Raw genomic sequence first — 23,973 nt, forward strand, 5'->3', positions numbered from 1 at the left:
AGAAAGCTAGAGAGGAGATTTTGGTGCTCTGAACACTAACAGTAATATTTTATTGCTTAAAAAAAAGAAGATCTGAAGAAAATATGGCAAAGCATGAAAATCTATTAATGTTGTTTGGTCTGGGTGTCATATAATTTTCTAGAATTGTCTATAAATTTGAAATAATTCATAGTAAAAAGGGAAAATATTTCTGTTTTTAAATTCTATAACACATTGCTTCCCTAAATGGCTTACTTCTTTGGAGAAGGGAGGAAATCTAATTTTTTGAGCACTTACTATGTGCCAGCCAAAGCACTGAGTGTTTTATATGAATTAACTCATTTTTTGGAGAAAACTGGTTTATGACAGTGCAGGCAGGGCTTAGATTAGGTAGATACTGCCCCCTTCAGGAGGTAAAGCATAATTTCCCGACCATTAAGTGAGGGTTCCACAGAGTGACTTCCTTCCAAAGACAACAGTATGAAAGCGGGGGGCGGGGAGGGGGGGGGGGGAGCAACACACCTAGCAAACCAAATTCAAACCATATGAGCAAGCCTAACCTCGTCAGAGAGCATCACATTGGCAGAATGTTCCCTTGTTAGGATGTGATGAGAATGGCACTTTGCTACTGTGCTGTTCCTTCCAAGAACCCATGACCCCCAGTCTACTCATGAGAAAAACCTCAGCAATCCCAAAGGAGCAACACCTGCAAAATATCTGACTAGGTTTTCTCAAAACTGTCAAGGTCATCCAAAACAAGGAAAGTCTGAAATCTTTCATAGTATGGAGGAGCCCAAGGAAACATGATGACTGAATGGAACATGGTATCCTGCGACAGAAAAAGGACACCAGGTAAAAATATAAGGAAATCTGGGTAAAGCATGGACTTAAGTTAATAATAATGTATCAGTATCAATTCATTCGTTGTAACGAATTAGAATGAATCATACTAATCTAAGATGTAAACAATACAGGAAATTGGGTACAGGGTTTGTGAATACAACCTGTGTAACTTTCTATAAATCTAAAGCTTTTTAAAAATGAATTAAATGTAATTTTTAAAAACTAGGGGGAAGGAAGCAAAAAAGCAAGCATGCAGTTTGTAACTTTTGAGTGAAGGAATGAATGAGTGAATGAAAAAGCAAATTAATGAGTAATGGCCAGGGCCCAAATTTTAGCTAATGTCACCATCACCAGTAGTTGAAAATTTATCAGTTCATGATAAATTTTATAGAAATAAACAGAAAACATTTGCTTATTTAGCTGAGCTTTGGGAGCTTTAACTAAACAATGGAAGGAAAAATAATTGCTTAGTTTTAAAGGTGTTGATATAGTTATTATGTTGCAAATTCCTGCTTAGTCTTTCAAGATGTGATATTAGCTGAATATTTGTAGCTATGTCAACAAAGAGTTTTGATGATATATAAACACATGCATAGTGTATATTTTGTACATGCAAACTTTGAAGGTTATTAAAGTGAAACAGAATTTTAAAAGTCAGAGAAAAACCCAAAGTTCTTGAGGAAGTTTAAACAAAACCCTTTATGAGAGAGACGTGATTCTCTTCCATTTGCACATCTGTTCACAGGGAAGGACCAAAATAATAAACAGAATTGCTTTTATTTTTTGATGTGGCCAGAGCCTTACAAAGAAGCCTCAGAAATGTAATTTACCCTCTCTGTGTCCCCACCTGTTAAATGACTGTTATAGTCCTTTCCACTTGCTGCACCCAGAAGTTAGTGGTTTAATGAAAAACTACGTGGGTGATATTTTAAGATGCTTGAGTCAAAGGCTGAGTGTGCAGCTAGTTTCCAAATCCAGACTCAAAGCAGCTGTCCTGTCTTTATCTTCTTCTGTTCCTTTCTCCTTGCCATTATATCATTATATGCATATTTACTTACGTGATCTGATCATCTTCATTGCCCGTAATGCATGTAGAACCTCTTGGATTTTTTTTTTCCTCCTTAGTTGAGTTTTTCTTCTAAGAGTGTTTACAATGTGGGTTTTTAAGTAGCAAATCTGAGGTATAGGACATCTAAGAATAGTTTTATTATGCCCTAATATTTTAGTGAAAATTTGACTGGTTATAGGTCTAGATCTTTTCCTTCAATCATTTAAAAACATAATTCTTTTTTATTCTTGTATCCAGGGTTGTTAAGATGTTTGACAGTGATACGATTCTTGGATATTGTATATGATGTTCTCTTTCACTAGTAAAATTTTAGGGTTTTCTTTTTATCTTAGCTATTCTTGAATTTCAGGCACATGTGTCTAGGTGTAAGCTTCCTCATAATAACGCCTACTGAGTGCTGAATAACTCATTCCAATTCAAGCTCTTCTTTTTTTTCTGGGAAATTTTCCCACTTTCTTTTCTAAAAAATTCCTTCAGGAACTCTATTATATAAATGTTGAACATCTATTTAAATCCTCCATATTTTTAGCATTTAAGCTCTATTTTCTACCACTCTCCTCTTTTGTGCTGTTTCCTGGGACAGTTCTCAATGTGATATTCAAATTCACTAATTCATTCCTCAGTCTTGTTCATCTTACTAGTTATCTTAATTACAACGTTATTATTTCATCTCTTATGTTTTTTTCTATGCCCAAAATATGTACTTGGCTTTTTGTTTGTTTATTTCTTAGACAATCAATTCTGTAATATTTTTCTTATCCTCTTGAAATGTATGTATTATCTCAAACTTCTGCCAGTCTGTTCAGACAATTCTGCTCCTGTTTAAACACGTCATGTAATGTCTCTCCTTTCTCTATAGCATTATCAGTCTCCCCAGAGGTCTAATTATGCCAGCTTGTGTGCCATGTTCCTGGGAAGGTATCAAGTACTTGACTAGTACACATCATAACAGGTGCCAGGAAGCCAGGAAGACTCATCCCAGTCTGCACCAGCTGCAGTATGTTTTATTTAAAGAAGGGAAGGGATAGGAGGAGACCATAGCCAGCACAGAAACTTTGTTGATAACCGCATTTAATGCTCTTACCAGGCAAACTTCAAAATTTTATCTTTGAAATAGAAAGAAGGAGCATTGGAAGTAGAAGGTAAAACCTTATTTTTAAGATAAAGGAAACAAATGGATACATAGATGCTTGAGAATGATTTGTCAATCCACACCTGTATTTTTAATCTCTACACTACCACAGAAATTTGGGGATTGATTTTTCTCTTGACCTTGTCTGTTGTAACCCATTTCATCAGCAAAGGACCAAGCAAAATTGTTCAGGGCAATGGAGGAAAGATGGCCAAAGCAGAAAATATAAAGCTTTTCTCCACCTTACCTCCTTCCTTCTGTCTCTGGCCTCCCAAATTCTAGAATTCACCTACCTACACACACACACACACACACACACACACACACACACACACACACATTGCCTACTTCAAGGCAGACTTCAACTTCACTAAGATTTTCTTCTGGGTTTGATATGGTTAATATCGGTTCCGTGCATCTATGTTTTTGTCCTTTTTCAACAGTTTCCCATAGGCTTATTTGAAAGAGGGAGAAAGCAGTCAGTTCTGGTTCACTAGCTGGACAGGACCCTGAAGACACTGCTTTCTTCTAGAAGCCCCCAAAAGTTTATGTTGTAAATTTTTTCAAATCAACTTAATGGGAAAATTAACCCTTCCTAAAGTAAATGAGTGGGCAAGGAATTATTTTGTTCAACTTATGCTTCAAGCCTAAATAAAACGTATCCTTTCTAAGTGAACATCAATATAGAGGCCTATACTCTGGAAGGCAGTTTGGCAGTTCTTCGGGAAGCTAAGTATAGAATTGCCATATGATCCAGCAATCTCTTTAATAAGTATATATTCAGAGGACCTGAGGGCAAGGACACAAACAGACATTTGCACACCAGTGTTTATAGCAGCATTATTTAAGATTGCCAAGCGATACAAACAGTCCAAGTGTCCATCAATGGATGAGTGGCTAAACAAGCTGTTGTATATACTTACAGTGGAATATTACACAGCTGTAAGATAATAAAGTCATGAAGCATGTAACAATGTGGATGAAATTTGAGGACATTATGCTGAGTGAAATTAGCCAGAAAAAAAAAGGACAAATACTGTATGGTCTCACTAATATGAGCTAACACTGAGTAAACTTTGAGAATTGAAGTTATGAACACAGGTTATGAGGAGACAAAAATAGGGAGAGATTGGGCAATTGGTGCAGAAGGAATACAGATTGTGCAATGGGGCTGATTGTAAGAATTTAGAAATGAATAGCACAGTATGACCTGACTGTGGCATAATAATGTAAGCACACTGAATGAAGCTAAAGGTGAGTATAATTGAGGGAGAAGGGCTGGGGTCACGTATGAAGCCAGAAGGAAAGATAGAGGATAAAGACTGAGAAGGTCTAATTTAGGAATGCCTAGAGTGGACAATGATAGTGATTAAATGAACAAATAAAAAAATATGTTTTTGCATGAGGGAGAACAAATGAATGTCGACATTGCAGGGTGTTGAAAATGGATGGTGTATGGGAAAACGTACAATCAATGCAAGCTAGGGTCTATAGTCAACAGTAACATTGTAATATGCATCTACTGAATGTAACAAAGGCATTTTGCCAAAACCAAATGTCAAGGGGAGGGGTAGGATTCTTTATGGAAAGAAAGGAAATGTCTTCATATAGATTATGGTGGTGTGTCTATACACTTAGGTTGGATTGCATGATGCGTGAATAAAACTGTCTAAAAATGAACAGAGAGAAACAAGTTCTAGAGAAAATGCAGAGAAAGATATACCTATTCACTGTGGACAGGGAAGCTGAGAGGTACAGTCCCTTGGAGGGCAGCGTGGTGGTTTCACGGGAGGCTGGTCTTTATGACCACATCAACAATGCTGCTTGATCTTCTTCCTTATGGTTGAGTTTACCCAATGAAAGCACGTACAGTCTGTCAGAGAACAGAAGAAAAGAAAGATGGAGCTTTTTATCCCCTTGCTTCTTCTTCACCAGTTATTTCCACAATTTGGCTGTGGCTGTGTTTTTTTCTCCCAAAAGCCACAGTTCCTGCGAGGCAAACTCCCTCCTACAGCCCTGCTCTCATTAGTTCTAGTAATACCTGCTCCTTGTCCCTTTAGATCTCAGGATGGAAGCAACTTCCTGCTATTGTCTAGTCTGTGGTACTTCATTATATCTTGTTGTTGTCTCTTCACCCTGCCCACAACTTGTAAATACTCCACTCATTTAATAGCCTCTTCATTAAACCAATCACCCTTTTTAATGTGCCATCTGCTTTTGGCTGGGCAGGCAGGTCTACAATTTATTTTTTGCCTCTAAAAGTTCAATGATTAGAAAATCATGGGAAAAATATGAAATGCCAAAAGGTATGAAAACAAAGAAAATGTTCTGATAGAAAAATCAAACTCAGATCATAAAGCATCTTTAAAATAACAGCCCAAAGTGGAACAGCAATCAGTGTAAGGAAGGCTCTCATAGGCTAGTATTCCAGCTCCAAACCAAGCTAAAAATCTGATGATGTTAAACCTAATATATCTCTTTTACCTTCTTCCCAGAAGACCTTTATTACTGTTCAAAACTGCCTTTTGGTGACCATATCTATTATCCCTACTTTGTATTTTTTTCCCTATTTTATGCATTATCAACAACTCAAAAACCCACTCTTCAGAGCAGATAACAGGAATTCTATAGCATTTTAGATTGTTTCCTATAAATATGATTCTCAGACAATTCTGAAAGTAGCTGGCACGTTTTCCATACCCACATACTTAAAATGATCTGAAAGGAAATGACAGGGCAGTACATTGAGAAGAAGGAATAGGGGGTGTGGGCAGGGTTGGAGAACTCACAGAGAAGGTACAATTTCACAATTCTTCCCAAATACGGATGCATATAAAGAAGTAAAACACATGAACATTAGTCCAACCCTGAAGGAGTGGATGGGAGATGTCAATTTCTTCCAACTCATCAAAGTTTTAGGCAGTATCTACACTCAAGGGAAAGAAAAAGGAGAAGTTGGAGAGGCAATTAAAATATTTAGAAACCCAAAGAAAAATGTATTTAAGCAATTTTTCCTCAATAATGAACTAAGAGGCTTTCCATAACATGTCACATACATCTGGATCCTTTAAACACATGGGTATTTCTGGAAATATGGAAATTGCTTTGTTCCTATGGGACTCGTCTTGTGAATTTAGACAACCAGGCTAGGGCAGGGGGCAGGCTTGCTGCAAAGGTAAAGGAGAGGCAGATGTTTCTTCATAGCATTTGGAATGAGTATTAGGTTGTCTCCTGGGATTTCTCAGAGGCGATTTCAGGTCTCCATAAGGTTATTCTGCTGGTAAGGAGGAGTGTAAATGTGTGCCATGTGGAAAGGAAAGGGGAAGGGGGTAGGGGAAGGAAAAGGAAGTAATGATATGGTACATGTCATGCAAATCTTGCAATCTCTCTGGACCAGGTGCTGAGGGAAGGAACTCCACAGCCTTCCTAAACAGAATCAGGAAAAGGTAGGAGACAGCACTGCTGGTTAGTTAGCTCAGAAGACACCCACGTTTCATGTGAAAAATCCTCCAATATTCTTTTAGGGATGCTAGTAACAGCCCACAGGAAGGGCAGTTTTTCAGAGGATGTCTTTTCCATGTGAACACTAGAACAACGGAAAGAGAGAAAGGGAAAAACATGGAAGAAATTAGTGAAAGAGGGAGGGGAAGAAAAAGGAAAGAAGAAGAGAGAAAGCTACGGTAGGAGAAGAGAGAGAGGGGCAGCAGAGGGTAGAAAATAGAGGGACTCTGACCCCCCATTTCATTGGAATGTACAGCTACATGATGTATAGTCAGCTCAGGACACCCAACTCTTCATCTAACTTGGCTTTTCAGAGCACCTTGGAGTTTCAGTGATCCCCAACTATGCCACCAATGATATGTTAATAAGAACTGTGAAAACAGTTTTTAATATTAAGTGTGTATTAGTGCCTGGGGATTACTGAAACAAAGGATCACAAACTGGGTAGATTAAACAAGAGAAATGTATTCTCTCACAGTTCTGGAAACCAGAAGGCTACAATCAAGGTTTTCACAGGGCCATGGTCTCTCCTGTAGCCTCTCGAGAAGAATTCTTCCTAGACTCTTCTGCCTTTTAGTGGCCCTAGAACTTGTTGGCCTGTAGTAGCATAACTCTAATTGTCATCGATCTCCTCTCTGTGTCTTGACTCTATTTTTTCTCCTTTACCTAAAAGGACACAAGCCATACTGGATTACAGCCCACCCAAATCCAGTATGACCACATCTTAAATAATTACATCCGCAAAGACCTTATTGCCAAATAAGGTTGCGTTCATGGGTGCAGGGAATTAGGACTTGAACATATCTTTTGGGGGGGCATAACAAGTAGATAAATACACTTGTCACTGATTCCATGAGCCTCTTCCCATCTGATGCAAAGAGAATAATATTGAAAGATGGTGGCTAAATGGAGGCTCAAGGAAGGCCTCTGAGGGAATAGGAAGTATATGTTCCTAGTGGGAACCTGGGTAAGGTAACCAACCTGTTCTGGCTTGCCCAGAAGTTCCAGGGATTTTAGCACTGAAAGTCCCACATCCTGGAGAGCCCTTTAATCTTGGATCATCCTGTCTGAAAGGGAACTGTTCTCCTTTCTCTTTTAGTAAATGCTGAAGATAATAAAAGAGAGGTGAGTTGAGATGAGGTGATGCAAGTCCTTCAAGGATGACACTAGTCACCTTGTCCTCAAAAGTAGTAGAAGCCCATAGATAACATACCTTCCACCTAAGCTGAAGTTCAAAGACGGGCCATCCCCCCTCAAGCACAAATTAGAATCTGAGATCTAATCACACTTTGAGGAAAAGTCAATTTCAGAGGAAATTGAGAAAGGCAACATTTTTGTCTCGCAGAGAAGCCAGATTGAGGCCAAAGGGAAAGGGGCTTGGGCAGCTCCCAAATGGGAACCACCTACACCTGCATCTTACCTCTGAAAAAGGGCTTTTCCATGTGTAATGGAGCAAAGATACCCAAATACCTGCCTTGAACCAGGGCGGGTCTGTGGTGAAGCTGTCATTCCTCCTTTGGGAGGACATTCCTGTATTCCGAAGGCTGATAATGTACCCCTCCTATATTTTGATACCAAATTACTCTCATTTTATGAAATAACTGTGATGTCAGAGAGTTGCTATAATAGGCCTCAATGCCTCAGGTTTATTTTGGAAAGTTTAATGGTTTGAGACTTCTAGATCTCTGGAAATTTTAACCCCTTGGAGAATGTACACCACAGAGGAAAGTAATAGAAGTAAAGAAACTGAAATAATAAAAATGGTTCTAGGTATTGCTATATTCTAGTGTAGCAAGCAAGCTCCCGACAGTAATTAGGCCTTGTAACTCAGGTTTTGCAACCTGTCCTGGTTCTGGCCTGCAGCAAGCAGCCAATCACCTCCCAGCAGCAAGCTGCCAATTGCCTCCCTCAAATGTAGCTAGTTATCATATTAGGAAACTGCTGCCAGCAGCCAATCACCTCCCTCGAATGTAATCAATTGCCATATTAGAAAGATGCTACCAGTCATCCTGCCTTATAAGTACCTTGTATCAGCTCCTGATCAGGGGTCAGACATTCAGAGGTTACTTGGCTTAGCTCTATGACCATAGACTAATAAAACCTACTTCCAGAAACTTTGGAAGCCTTGATCCTAGTTCCTTCTGTTTCCACTCCTTCTGTTTCCCTGTAATGTTCCTGAAGGTTTGCAGCCTCATTCCTGGTTTTGGGCTACATTAGTAGTGCTTTTTCTAATAAGAACAGCATTATAATGGTTTAAATAAAAAGTACTTACAATTTGTGTCCTGTGACTGCAGATTTTCTAAGAGGGGATCTATATACTACGTTGTTTATTTAGGTCAATGCTCATTTCTATAAGAATGGTTAAAAATGAATCCTTAAATATTGGTATGTTAAAGACAAATATATTTAAAATAAATGACAAGTTCACAAGAGAAGAATGAACCTATTCTACAGATCCCCAATCTTAGTTCAAATATCAAGAAACCACAGAAAATATACAAAAAGTAATTACAAAAAAAAATACAAATAAATAAAGATAAAAAATAAAAATAAAATGAAATAAAAAATAAAGTAATTACACACATAACTGCACTGAAAAACAAGATGAATTCTCAGTAAATCCAGGTGAGGAAGGTTTGAAAGAAGGTAAAATAGAAAGAACCTTATTGAGGGAGGAAAGCACCCCCCATGCTACAAAAGATAAAAGCAGCACCCAGATAGTTACACGGCTAGAGGTGGCTTGGGAGCAACTGAGCAGGAGAAGCCAGACACTCCATCCTTCTATATCAGATTCTCTGATTGAGTCAATAGCAACCCAAGAGACATGTGCAGGCAAGTGTATCTATCCTGATTTTTAAAAGCATGTCAGTGCCTGTTGGCTGCAAGGTCACCTAGGAACACTGATGCTTAAAGCACTGGCTATAGAATCACCCCAGGCGGCAAAATTCCTGTCCTTTTACCCAAGCAGTCTGAACAAACACCTAGAGCAGAGTCTGAAAGATTCTCAAATCCAAAGAGAAACATACATACAAGAACCATGAAATATTTGAGAAAAAGTATCACCATGAAAGAAAAACCATATCAAATAAAACAATAGACAACCAAGGAAACAGAGTAAATAGAGAAAAACAAAGCAAGACTAAAATAAGTACAATGAACATTTTCAGAGATATGTGAAAAGAAATTGTTTCCATAAAAATTGTCAACTGGAAATTATATCCCTTAAAAAATCATGAAAACAAGAACAAAGTGTAAGAAAATATACTACCTGAAATATGCAAAAAATAATTGAGATAGAGTGCAAATTCAAATATTAAACAAATATTATAAAACTCTTAGAAGATAATACAGGAACATTTTTGTGACCTTAGGATAGGCAAAGAAAACAGCAGCCATAGAAGAAAAAAATTAACAAGACCTCATAAAAATTAAAAATATCTCATAAAATCATAACATTAAGAAAATGAAAAGGCTGGTCATAGCTTGGGAGAAAATATTTGCAAAACAATTTGGGAAAGGATCTATATCAATAAGTCTATAAACTAATAGTGAAAAGAAAAGCAAGTCAGTGAAAATGGGCAAATACGTCACAGATACATCACAAAAGAGATATACAAATGGCCAGTAAGCCCATGAAAAGTTGCTCAACATCATTAGTCATGCAAATCAAAACCATGAGATACCACTCCATACTTTCAAAAATGCAGATGGAGGTGTAAAATGGTACAACCACTTTAGAAAACAGCTTGGTACGTTTTTACATATTTAATGTATCTAATTTATGGTTCCAAATGTTTACTCTTAGGTATTCATTCAATAAAAGTGAAAACATATGTCCACAAAAATACTTGTGAGAGAATGTTTATTGCAACAATGTTCCTAATAGCAAAACTGGAAATGACCCAAATGTTCAAGAGGAAATGGATAAATAAATTGTGGTGTAGTCATTCGATGTGAATTGCTAATTACCATTCATCAATTAAAAAGAAACAAATTATTCATGCATACAAAACAAAACTGGTGTCTCAAAAATGTTGAGAAAAGAAGGCAAACACAAATGAGGGTACACCGTATGATTTCATTCATATAAACAAAAAACCTTATAAGGATATAACAAGAGGAATTTTTAAATGCCTAATTATTTTGAGAGATTTTAATATAATTATTTCAGAAATGAACAGATTATACTTAAAAATAAATAAGAATACAAAAGGTTTGACAATTCCCTTTTACTCAACAATTTTATACCACATAAAATACATCTTTTTTTTTCAAATACACCAGGTTCATTTAAAAAAGTAAAACATATTATTAATGAAGTTGTAGCTATAACAAATACATATGTTGAAAATAAAATTAAAGGCTTATTTTTAAAAACATCAATAAGCCATAATATTCTTTGCCAGATATGATAAAAAAAGACATAGAAAACATCAAATAAATGACATTAGAAGGAAAAACAGAATAAAAGCTACTGAGATAATTTATTTTAATTAAAATAAATATGATGCACAAGTTTACTTGTGAACTGACTAGACAAACTGAAAATATATTGAAAAAATACTCAAATGCCTACAACCATAAAAGGAAAAAAAGATTACAAGGTTAGATAACTTTATGAGTAATATACATAATAAATTTCAGTTAGGACCCCTATGTATATAAACTGTACCAGGAATTTGGAAATGATGCTAATATGTCCAAGTAGGAGTCAAATACTATAGCTGGCAAGGGCAAACCAGCAAAGGAAATTAATAAACCAACATCATTTCTGAACATAGATGCAAAAACTGAAAATAAATTATAAGCAAATTGAACTAAGCAATAGAGACGATGATATAATAGAATGGAAAAAAGATATAATAATTAAACAAAATGTGAAAGAGTTCAAAGTTAGAATATCTATTACTGTAATCACTATTTTACATATTAAAATAGATAAAGCACACGACCATTTCAGTAGACACTGGAAAAACTCTTAATAAAATTAAATGGTATATGCCCGGAGCCTGCCCATGCCACAAAAAAAGAACAAAATTAAACATTTTATGGTTTGATAGATAATAAACAAATAGACCAATAGACCAGGATAAAATGTTCATAAAAATGCATCTACGGAAATTTGGTACATAATAAACAGCATTACTGATCATTGCAAAAAAGACAGCGATTCCGAAATGGTATTGGGACAATGTTATTCAAGAGAGGGCTATTCAATTCTGCCTCATTCTGTAAACAAAAATAATGTCCAGGTAGATTACAGGCCATCTGGAGATTCATTAGAAGAAATTAGAGGAGAAAACATTGTTACCTTACACTGGAAAAGATTTTTTTAAACAAGAGGTAAAACAAAAAAATAAGGGGAAGAAAGACAAATTTCAGTGCATCAAACTTTAAATTCCTAGATAATAAAATATGCAGTAAAGTTGCAAAACAGTTGATGATTTGTATAACATATTTATAATCTATTAGGTAAATTATGGTAGATGGACACCATGAAGCGTTGTGCGGTGATGCCATGTAGATGAACACATGGCCACATAAATAGATCTTATAACCCAGACCCCTCAGTCCAATTGGAAAAACAGAATCGACTCAATCTACATACTGCATATTCCCCAAAAGGCTCAGAAATTGGTGGTGGCATGCATTTCTGGAAATGGAGATGAATAATGCTGGCTAAAAAAAGGAGGACAGGTTCCAAGTTATTTAAGATGCCATTTGTTCCCCCAATCTAGTTCCCTGCTCCAGCAGTCAAGCCACTGCTGGCCCCACACCCTGACAGAAAAGAAGATCTGTAAATCTCTGAAGATAAAAGTAGAGGGCCTTTGGGCTAGGAGAGATAGTGCACAGTTAAGGTAAGGGCATCTTACTGAAATAGGGGGATTAGGTAAATATATTATGCAACCAAGAACTTTGGATTTAAGGGATGATACTGAATCATTATATAAATATTCCTTTTTGCTTTCCGTTATACTGGATTCGACAGAGGGAAATACCTAAAATCTCTAAATTGTAATCCAGCTGCCTTGATCTCTGATGATAATGATTGTATAGCCTTTCTCTTATGCCCCCAGTGACTAACCTTCATTTGTACCAATTCATCCAGATTTTCAACTTTAGGGGTCTTGTAATTATGAAAGACAGCCCCTAATGTTTATTGATGAAGGGTCTTGGGGCAGCCCAGAACTAACCCACCCCAAGTCCAAAGTTATCTTGATAACTGAGACTAGATCTAATCAAAATGGGCCCACCTGGCATGTAGAGTAACTTAGACATTAACCTACAAGTAACCTATACCCCATTAAACTGCTAAATATCACACTTATCATCATATTAAGGCCACCGTTTTCTTACATACATCCTGTGACTAAGCATGTAATCAATCTGCGCATGCTCAATAATTAGATCACCTCTCATTACATCATCTGGGGCCCTGTGCTCATTATGCTAAAACCTGCCCATCTTTTAATTCTATAGAACTATCAGAATTACTGCAGTTCAGGGAGACAGACTTTGGACTGATAGGCCATCTGATGTCCGGTTACACAACTGATAAACTTTTTCTTCCTTAGAACCCCCGGTGTCTCAGGAATCGGTCATTTGAGTTTATTGGGCAAAAGAATCTGCAACTTTTGTCTAGTAATATACATAAGCACTACTAAGACCCCAAGCACCTGTCCTCACTCAGCTCCCCAAATGCTGAAAATCAGGCCTTACAATACTCTAGGCAGGAGATAGGAACTCTGCGGCAAAGTCTGAGCAGCCCAAGGGGAGAGACCTAAAGATGCTGATGCTGGAGTTTCGGCCACAGAAAGGGCAGTCAGAAGAAGCTCACAGCTGGCAAGCCCCAGACCCTTGGTGAGCTCAGAGTTTACAAGAGACTTTTTCAGTTGCTTATTCTCCAATATATGTAGGAAACCAAGGAACAAAAGATTTCTGACAAAATTCGTTAACGTGGAAAAGATCCAAACAAGCAAGTTGTCAGAGACAACCAAAGTTAAGAAAAACTTTAAAAAGCAAAAACCAGAAACAGATTGCTACTATTTTCAGAAAAAATAAGAAAGGTTCTCATCAGAAAGGTATTTTAAACAATGAGAGGAAGCTCATATGTTAAAAATAAAATCTAGTGTGCAAACTTCTATTGGAAATTAAATGTGATTTTAAAAAATGAGAACTCAATCAAAAAGTTTGGAAAATAAAGATGATCATCCAGAAAGTAAAGCAAAAAGCAGAGACATGGATAACAGGAGAGAAACAAAAAGAAAATTTGAAATTAGAAATTTGTACAACAGAAAAGTAACCAATTAATAAGAATTACAGAAATAGAGAACATAGAAAGCCAAGGGGGAAAAATTTAAAAACAGAAGGAAGTTTACAAACAATCATGGATCAAAATGGCTTTGAAATTCTTAACAGCAATGATGGAAACTCGAAGAGGATGATATAATGCCTTTCAATTACTGAAGGAAATTGCTTTCCCTCCAGGAATTCTATACCTAATCAAATTATCAATCAAGTGTCAAGATAAATAAAAGATATTCTCAATCCTGCAAATTCTCAAAAGTTTTCCTTGCATTCACCCTTTCTTAACAAGCCACCATGCTCAAAGTAAATAAAAGAATAGGGCAGGCCACGGTGGCTCAGCAGGCAAGAATGCTCGACTGCCATGCCAGAGGACCCGGGTTCAATTCCCGGTGCCTGCCCATGTAAAAAAAAAGAAAAGAAAAGAATAAAGCCAGAAAGAAGAAGGAACAAGGAAAAGAAAGTTTCAAAAAGGAGCAAGCAAGAAAAATTCCCAAGGATGAGAGTTAATCACCACACAGACGGGACAGCCAGTCTATATGAGAGCAGTCAACAGACTTTACAAAAACTTCTCAGAAGACTAATTTGATAGAATCCCTGATGCATCCCAAAGTCTTGTTTTCTATACAACTTTTGGAAAGTTTAGGCTGAATTCATGACAAATATGTGAAAACAAAATAATTTTAAAAAAAGGAAAGCCAATATTTAACTGGGCATTGATTGTGCTGGCATAGTAAAAAAAAAAAAAAATGCAAGCACTTAATACTAAACTATTCAAAATTTGATATCAAGGATGAAAAAATGCAAAGAATGTGGGTGTGACATGGAGCAGAGGTGAGGTTGGGGATGAGAGCTAAGTCCTCATTATTGTAAGAGGCTAATTCAAACATGTTATTTAGAAATATGAAGGTAAGTACCAAAATAAACAGATGAAACAGTTGAAAGTTTCTGCAGTCAAGGAGAGGAAAATGGGGGAAAGGAAATGGTAAATCTCCCTGAGATTACATTTAAGGGCAAGTATAACCCTCCTTATACAATTCTTTAACTATGCTCATGGATAAATTTAACAAAAGTTCTAAAAATATGTGGAACGAAGAGTTGGTCTAACCTCATCAACAATGGGAGACATGAAAATTAAAATAAGATACCATTCAACCAATCATATTTGCAAAATTAAGAACTGAAACCATCAGCATTGGTGAGGATGTATGAAAACATACACTTTCGTAAACTGCTATTGAAGATTTAAATGTATACAGCCACTTTGGAGAGCGATTTTATGATTATATGCCAAAATATTTTAAATAGATTGTATTTAATAAAATATACTATTAATATTAATTGCATGTATCTTTTTACCTATTTTGTTTTTTGGCATGGGCAGGCTCTGGGAATTGAACCCAAATTTCTGGTATGGCAGGCAAGAATTCTGCCACTGAGTCAATGTTGCACCACCCTCTTTTTATTTTTGTAATGTGGCTACAAGAAAATTTTAAACTGCATTTGTGGCTTGCATTACATTTCTATTGGACAGTACTGCTCGGGATAATATGGCATATTGCCCCAATTTCTCCAACATTTTACAATTATAAATTTATTAAGACTTTATATAGCTTAATAATAGCAGACTTCAGCAGGAGAAAATATTTAGAATTATAGTCCAGAAACAGCAAACTAGGAAATACTCTCTGAGTTTCAATGTAATAATTTGGTCTCCCGTAAAATTACCCACAGGAAAAGAATGTGCTGGTTAGAATGACACGAATTTCTGGTCTGACTGTTCTGATTTTGATGGCAAATCAATAAAATGACATTTCTTTTTTAGTTAGTATTTTGTGAGTGTTGCTACCATGAGTCAGCAGCTCTGAACTAACTTTGCAGACATGAGAAAGAGTTTATGAGCCTGTGGAGCTAAAGTCAAGACCTTGGGCCACAGTCAAATCATCAAGGAGCGTAGTTTTCGAACTTTAACACATATGAGAATCACCTGCAGGGTTTGTTGAAACACAGATTGAGGAGGCCCAGTGTATTAGTTTCTCTTAAACATATACCTTACAGTGGGTTGGTTTAACAACAAGAATTTATTGGCTCATGGTTTGAGAGGCTAGAAGGCTTGCTTCTTCCCAGACTAGGTATCTTCTGACTGGCTGGAAATCTTTGGGGTACCTTGGCTTTTCCATCTCATAACAATGCACACTGGCAAATCTTCTCCTTTCCTTTTGGGGTGCCGCTGACTTCCAACTTCTGGCGCCTCCCCGTGGCCTCTTTTTCCCCATTCAATTTCCTTTGCTTATAAGGACTTTAGACCTATTAGATTAAGGCCCACCTTCATTCATTCTGGGCATGTCTTTATAAAATCTTCAAAGGTCCTATTTACCAATGGACCAGGGATTGTGACCTGAACATACCTTTGGTGGGGGCCATAAATCAATCCTCAGTACCAACCCTCAGGGTTTCGGATTTGGTAGATCTGGGATGAGGCCTGAGAGGTAGCACTTCTCACAAGCTCCCAGGTGATGCTGATGTGGGTGGCCCAGAAATCACAAATTAAGAACTGCTAATCAGGGTAGATGCTACCTTTGGGGTAAGTGGCCAGCCAGCCTTCCCAGATGGTACCACCTTCTGCCTTATTATATATTATTTTTTTTAGCTTCTGTATCACTAAATGTTGTGAGATCTTGGATAAAGCACTTATTATCACCGGGCCTCAATTTCCTCACTTGTAAAATGTGGGATTTCATTCATGTGACAGAAAATTCTTGCTGCCTGTCTTACAGATCCATCTCCCCTTCCTTCTTAGTAGAAGAAATCCATTTTTAGCTGAGTACATTGGCAACTATAATAAAAACACTGTATTTCCCAGTCTCTCTTGCTTTGCTCCAGACTTAGTGATTGAGATGCAAAGAGAAGTGTGGCATGAGACTCCCAGACAGGCATATTCAGCTGGTGAGTCACTCTCCCTTTTGCTTTTCTGCCTTTCTTCCTGCTTGCAGCAGCCATTTTAATAAAGAAGTGATCTGCAGGTTTGAAGCCATACACTAGAATGGAAGAGCAGAAAGATAGAAATCAGCTCCAGAAGACACTGTCGAGAAAACATCCCAGATCTGGAGTACCCATCTCCAGTTTATTTCAAGTAAGGGAGAAATGCATTTCTGTCGAATGTAAGCCATTATTCTTTTTCCTCCTATAGATAGCTGAATGTAAATGATCAAGATAAATATTTTATTAACAAGCTAACCAACACTTTAAATCACAGAATCTCCTTTAGGGGCTATCTATTAAACCTGGAAACAATGATAACTTATTACTTTTCTATAGATTGAAAATTCCCTGGATGACATTATATAATCACCTATGTTTCCAGAGTTTCTTAGATAGCCTGTATTTTGTGTGTCTCTCCCAAGATATCCTGGCTTCATTATGGCATTATATTTATTCTCCTTTAAAATATAGTTTCAATTCATTATCTCAAAGCCTTCCGAACCACCAAGATGTTCATTTCACATTCATCCATTAAATACTTCTGGGGACTGACCATATACAAAAGTCCTTGAAAATTTTAAGTTGGGAATATTAAAAAGGCGGGAGAGGTGGGGGAGAATTCTTAGAAATCCATTGCGAAGAGGAAAGAGAAATGCCAAGGTCAGTTATTAGAAATAAAAATGATTTATGTCAGTAAGCTCAGGAGCAACTGTAAAAAAAGGGGCACAGCCTTTTGGAAAGAGAGAAAAAGAACCAGAATGGAGGATGCATTGTTTTCTTTGCTGGAAAAAAAAGTAAGCAAAAAACAGTGGGTGTTTAAGCTGAGAGACCAGGGAAGGGCTGAAATTGTGCATGGACTCAATTCCCACTTGCTCTCCCCCTGAGTGCTGACCTTCCAGTGAGGAAAACATCACATGAACATCAACTAAGAAGTAATTAGAAATAAAGTCATACTTTCCCTTTGGAAAAAGGTCGGGGGAGAAGTTCGGATAAAATTGAGCCACAAATGATGAGGTTAAAAGAAAAATATTTTTAATTATTTGAAAGGAATAACTTCAATGTTTCAAAAAGTCCTCTCAGTGCAGTGCTTATCTGTTGTTTCTTCTCTAGGTTTCACTTTGGACTGGTATTTATAATAAATCATGAAGCTGCATTATCCAAGTTGCCACATAAATTGCTGCAGGCCCACCCACCAGAAGGCAGTCTGAACATGAAGTCTACAGAAATGTGTAAGGTCTGAAGAATCTTAAAATCCAAAAATTTTAGGCCAATTTGCAAAATTAATTTTTCCATCCCTTAAATTTAAAATGAGGAAACAAAGGCTCAGACAACTGTGGCTTTTCCACAATGGCACAGCTAACCAGAACCAGAGCTGGTACTAGAACCTAGTACAAGTGTCTTTCAAAGCAATTTCACTTCCCCTATACCAGCGACTTTCATTGATTTACTCAGTGATTCAATCCCAACTTGATTCATCCACATTTGACAAAGAAAGAAGCCTTCAAAATTCATTAATGATTTTTATCTGAAGACTGAAGTGGTAAATTCCACAGCCTAAACATTTATGTATTTGCTACTTGGGGAGATATTTTGTAGAATAAAAATGGCTTTTATGCATAATACACAGAAGGACCACTTAATAATGTTTCTCCTTTGGCGATGCAAACTGAATACTCACTCTGTCAAAGTTGTGGTTGAATCCCTTCCAAGCTGGAATGTTCCCTCTTTAATTAAGTATTTAATATCTATTATTTGCTGCTTTAAGTGGAAATGGCTGAAATTCAAGCTGCTCCACAACCTCTCATCTGCTCTCTGTGACAAGGACGCATATGCTGATGAAGATCAAATGGAGCTTTGCTAAGACTAAACCCAGCACATCTGGTAAAGCCCCAGAAAAGTCTTGGTCCCAAAACTCACTCATAATTCTGAGAAAGCAGCAGTCTGCCATGAGGCCTAGGCAAGGATTTGTAAAATACATAAGTATCAACCTCTGGGGGAAAAAACCAGAACTGTAAGAAACACTTCAAGAAAAAAAATTTACAAAGTTACTAACACTAAGAATATGGAGGAATTTTAAAATGTTCGGATTTTTTTTTTAAAGACAATCCTTTTATGTTTCTTGAGGATGTTTTTCAGCCTGGCTTTAGTAGTATAAAACAAAGTTTTGTGAAAGTTGTTTGCTGGGGGGAACAAGTAGCGCATCCTGTTTAATTGGGTTTTAAAACGATCTGATGGAAATAATTAAACAAGATTTTTTAAACATACTGTACTGTTCTTCATATGTGAGTAACAGGCAGATCTGACCAGGAAACCCTGGGAAGCTATAGCTTTTACTATTGAAAGAGGAAATTGCAATGACATCTACCACTGTTGACTGGGGAATTCCTTGTGTTGTAGCATCAGAATAAGCAAAATACCTAAATAAACATTTCTTCAGTAGGCAAAATGCCATTATTTGAAAGTTGATTTTATACACACACACGTGCATGCACACACACACACCCATCCAATTGACAATGGGTCATCAATCATCAAAGCTTTTCTTAATACGAAAATGGTTATTTAGCAAGATTAAAATATTTGCCATTTTTTAATAAAAAAAAAGATTTCTTGAGGGTATTGGTACTAAAATCAGCATTTCCTGAATTGTATTTCAGGTTCCAATATTTCATGCATGATGCTTGCTATAAGATGTCCCACAAAAAAATTAAAGTACAATATTTGGGGGGCTCAATAGCCCTGGAGAACAGTGTCCTGAACAAATTAGATGTCTTCACTGCAGGACCAAATTAACATGCTTATCTGCACTATTTGTCTCCAAGAGGAGATCAGAGCATTCCTAACTTTACAAAATCATCTGACTATGCAAGCTGTTTCCTGCTCACTACCACTCAGACCTGTTGTACCATGGTCATCACACAAAAGCTGATTAGATACAGTATATTCATCATTTTTCCCAGACAGGCAAACCTGGCTTTTGACATTGGTGTGCAGAATACTCATCTTTGTGAATCTTCCTAAAATCTAAACAGGACAAATAGTCTCTCAGCTTTCTCTCTATGCCCGTTACTGGAGACTTGAAAACAACGAAAGGTCATTTTGCCTTTTCCTCAAAGAGAGTGAATGAGAAGGATAATGAGAAGATGGTTGGAAAAAGGGTGAGCCAAGTATATTTTTAACTTATCATCGATATAATATTAGAAGGATAATAACTCATTTGTCCTGTGTGCAAAGCTGACCAGGAGACTAGACTGTATCTTATCTGGAATGGGTCAGGTACAAGGAGCCCCATTTTAAACAATGTGTAATGAGGGCCAAATATATATATTTCTTAATCTGTATTTCTATTTTGCTTTACGGATGCCATCACATTTGCCAGTGTCCTCAGCATAGAGCCATTAGAATTTGTTATAGAAGAAATGGTGAGTGAACAACTCAAGTAAAATGAAGCATTGTGACAAGGAATTTCCTAAATATTTGTGTTCATCTTTACAAGGTCAATAGTTCAGGTCATGGTATTCTACTATAACGCAAATGAGATATCCCTGCCCATTACTGAAGCCATTAATGCCCACAGGGAAGAGAACTTAATGTCCCTTGTTCTCTTGCTGCCAAAGAAGTATGAATGGTCAGGGAGAGGAAGACCTACCTAGAGATTTAGCTCTCCTGAGTCCTTCTTGCTTCCAAAGGGTCCTAGTTAGGATAAATGGGGCTGCAGTGGGGCCCTCCGTGACACACTGAGACACCACTCAGCAATTGGCTAAAGGAAAGATGTAGATGGGGTATTTAGAGATATGGAGCTAATGGAAACCAAGGTGAACTGGGTTTGGCAGCCAGTGCCCACTAACGGCCCAACAGAAAGCCAAGGGGCAACCTTCCCACCAAGGACACATAATCCCTTATACAACTAGATGCCATCCTGGGAAGAAAGACTTGGTAGGCACCAGAGCAATTTGATCTCAACAAGACATACACAATCCATCATATGATTGGACTAAAATATAAACTAAATAGACCTAGGAATAAATTTTCCTTCCAACTAATTACCACATGTAGACTTAGGACAAAGACAAGATTTATTATAGACTGAATAAAGACACATCTGAATTTCAGCAGAAGTTGAATCTACTACCTATGTTTATACTTAAGGGAATCAGTGTACAAAGCATATGCAGTCACTGAGAACATGATACTTCTTAAATTATGTAGAGTAGGGAGAAATAACTAACCCTGTCATCTCATATTAGAAATCTGCATCCATTTTTACCTCCAAGAATAAATTTGTCATCTACAGAAACATATGTGTTCCAGTCAGTGCTCATCTTCTGGATTCCGCCACCTGCTAAGAAAACTCATTTCAGTGAAGAGTTAGGTCTCCAAGCAGCAAAGGAAGGGAGGCTCAAATCTGTTTTCTGTTACATGAAATGAGCCACAAAATAATCCCAAAATAGTCTAGTCATGTCAAGAACTTGAAAATATCCAGATGTGCCTGAAATCTACTTCATCTCTTTGATATTAGATAAATAAGGCAAATAGAGACAAGAATGCAATTTAGTTCAGGTGCCCGTGTCTTGTCCTGTTAGAAACCTACCCTATGAGGTTTAGCAATCCACATTTTCTAAAGTATCTCCTCATATAAAATAAAGATGATATTTTCAGTTTTTTAACTTGTCAAGTGTTGTGAAAATTACTAAAATGGAGGAAAGTGTTTACAAGACAGAGTCCTGCTTATTTTCAAACAAATAGATGTAACCCTTCAATAGGCCCCAGTAACTCGGCAAAGTTCCTACTGGGTGACGCCTCAACAAACATTCTGGAAGACTCATGAAGAATATAGATGATTCGTTCGATTTGGATCCTATCCCTGAATGGGAAGGGTAAGGGTCAATTCTTCTTTGTAAGGAGCTATTTTCTTGGCAAAGATAGATGGAAATACTAAAATGGTGTTATTTCTTGCAATTTTTGATAATATAGCCAACATCAGAAACAACTTCCTACAGCTAGGAAAACTAACAGAGAAGTTGAGGTCTTGAGCTCACACACCCCAAAATTAGAACGGGAAGAGTCTATAGTGAAAATGTAACATGTAGATAAATGACCTCGGAGCAGATATTTTACACCATTGTGTACGAAGTTATAGCAGAATCTGCAAATTAGATCCAAGTATCTAGGGCTGGTGGCTGCCTAACTAAAGCCCACATTTCCCGTCCACTTTTTCAATTCGTTACAACCTCCTGATACATTGTAACCAACAGAATATGAGTGGAATTGATTTGTACCACTTCCAGATTGCATTCTTAAAGTGATCAGTATGCCCTTATTCCCCCTGCTGGGGACATTTTGCATAGTATTATAAATTAAATTTCCCCAAATATATAAAAATAACATGCTTGTAGATGGTGACAGAATAAAATAATGTAAAACAAAAATAAAATTAAGACTTTCCTGACACTATTAAATAGCAAAAAAAAACCTTTACTATTTATACCAGATTGTTTCATTGCAGAGAAATAAGCTTGCTTACATCAATATTATTTTAAATCTATCTTTTAAATAGATTTAAAAGTAATCATTAGCTAGTATAGGGTTACTACCTATTTAGGCTGCCCAAGTTAAGTCATTCAACAAGTATTTTCTGATTGTCTAGTAGATTGGAGTTCCTAGAGTTAAGACCATTATAGTTTACAGAACAACGAAAGTACTTGCCTTTCTGGAGTTCTGTCCACATATTTGTGATTACTATGTACAAAGAAAACAAAGGAGAAGGTCATCAGTTCTGCAGGTGGAGGTAAGCAATGGAATTCAGGGTAATGGATTTTGGTTGGTCTGGGAACACTCAAATTCAGTCACTTCTAACAGTACCTGAAGATAATCTTTTAACATAGTACTTTAGCAACAAAACGAAGCAGAAAAGTATTACCTCTGAAGCACTGAAGGATATATACATGTGTATATAGGCATATGTAGACAAAGATACACAAAATGCATGTATGTATGTGAACGTATGACAGCATCTAAAAATATTACACTGGAATTAATATCTTTGCTTCATTTCCCAGTCTGCTGTGACAGACACTCCACAATGGGTTGGCTTAAACAAACAGAATTTATTGGCTCATGGTTTCAGAGGCTAAAAGGCTTACCTCCTCCCAGGGTCAGCAGCATTCTGGCTGGCTGGCAATACGTGAGGTTCCTTGGCCTTCCTCTGACATGGCGGGGTCTTCTCCTCTCTCTCCTGGGTTCTTGCTGACTTCCAGCTTTTGACTTCTCCCTGAGGCTGTTTTCTATGTCTGAATTTTTCTTCTGTTTATAATAGTCTCTAACAATCTGTATTAAGTCTTAAGATCATTCTGTTGGTCCTCACATTAATAGAATAATTTCTTTAAGAGATCAAATTTAGGATGGGCTCATATCCACAAAAATGCAGGTCAGAATGTGTCTAAATTGCAGTGTGTAATTCAATCCACCACAGCCTCCTTCCTTCCTGCAAGTCTGAAATACCTGTCACTTAACATTTCCCAGTATAATAGCTTGCATCACAGTTACTTATGTATACGTTTTTTCTTTGCTCACAAAATAAGTTTTTGGTGGAAAGGATATATCTCATTCATTTGTGTGCCCCTGTTATCACTCACATAATGCATGGAATATAACAGGAACTTAATATAGACTTGGAAATAGGAGACTGACTGATAGAATGAATGAATGAATAAATGACTGGGGCTTCATACAAGGAAAGGAGAAACAGGAAAATAATTAAAAATTTCCTTCTTCAGTGGATATTGGTAGAATGTATTGGCTTAAAACCAAAAAATAAGAACCATTAGACATCACTTATAACAGCCACTCAACCACAAAATACTTATAAACTCACATCAATCTTTTCAAGTTAATAGGTCAAGTCCTTTAAACATATTTTTGTTTTGTTTTGTTTATTGAAAGTTACACCATAATGTTTACGGAGAAAGAACTCTTTAACCTGCCTGTGATAATGAAATGAGGCAAAAGCCAACATTAGGTTTCTTTTAGACTAAATGCAGACAAAAGATTACGTTGAAGTCCACTCATTCTACTGGAATTTTTAAAGTCTGAGGATTGCTTTACCAAATCTCACCCTGAAAATATGATTGGAAACGAAGTCTTAATAGGACTCTATTTTAAA

The 23,973-nt window shown here is 36.9% G+C and overlaps 1 long non-coding RNA gene across 3 annotated transcripts in view; it reads left to right on the plus strand.

Annotated features, from left to right (window-relative positions):
- The window catches only part of LOC143658035 (uncharacterized), a 52,944-nt gene that overhangs the window by 22,104 nt on the left and 6,867 nt on the right, over positions 1-23,973 (plus strand). The window contains exons 3-4 of one of the 3 annotated variants that reach the window (XR_013163086.1): positions 725-831; positions 17,922-18,045. This is a non-coding gene — a long non-coding RNA (uncharacterized LOC143658035). The remainder of the gene's footprint in view (positions 1-724; positions 832-17,921; positions 18,046-23,973) is intronic. The other 2 variants (XR_013163087.1, XR_013163088.1) reach the window with 2 other exon arrangements.

This window comes from Tamandua tetradactyla, chromosome 15 (assembly GCF_023851605.1).
Source record: "Tamandua tetradactyla isolate mTamTet1 chromosome 15, mTamTet1.pri, whole genome shotgun sequence".
Classification (NCBI taxonomy): domain Eukaryota; kingdom Metazoa; phylum Chordata; class Mammalia; order Pilosa; family Myrmecophagidae; genus Tamandua; species Tamandua tetradactyla.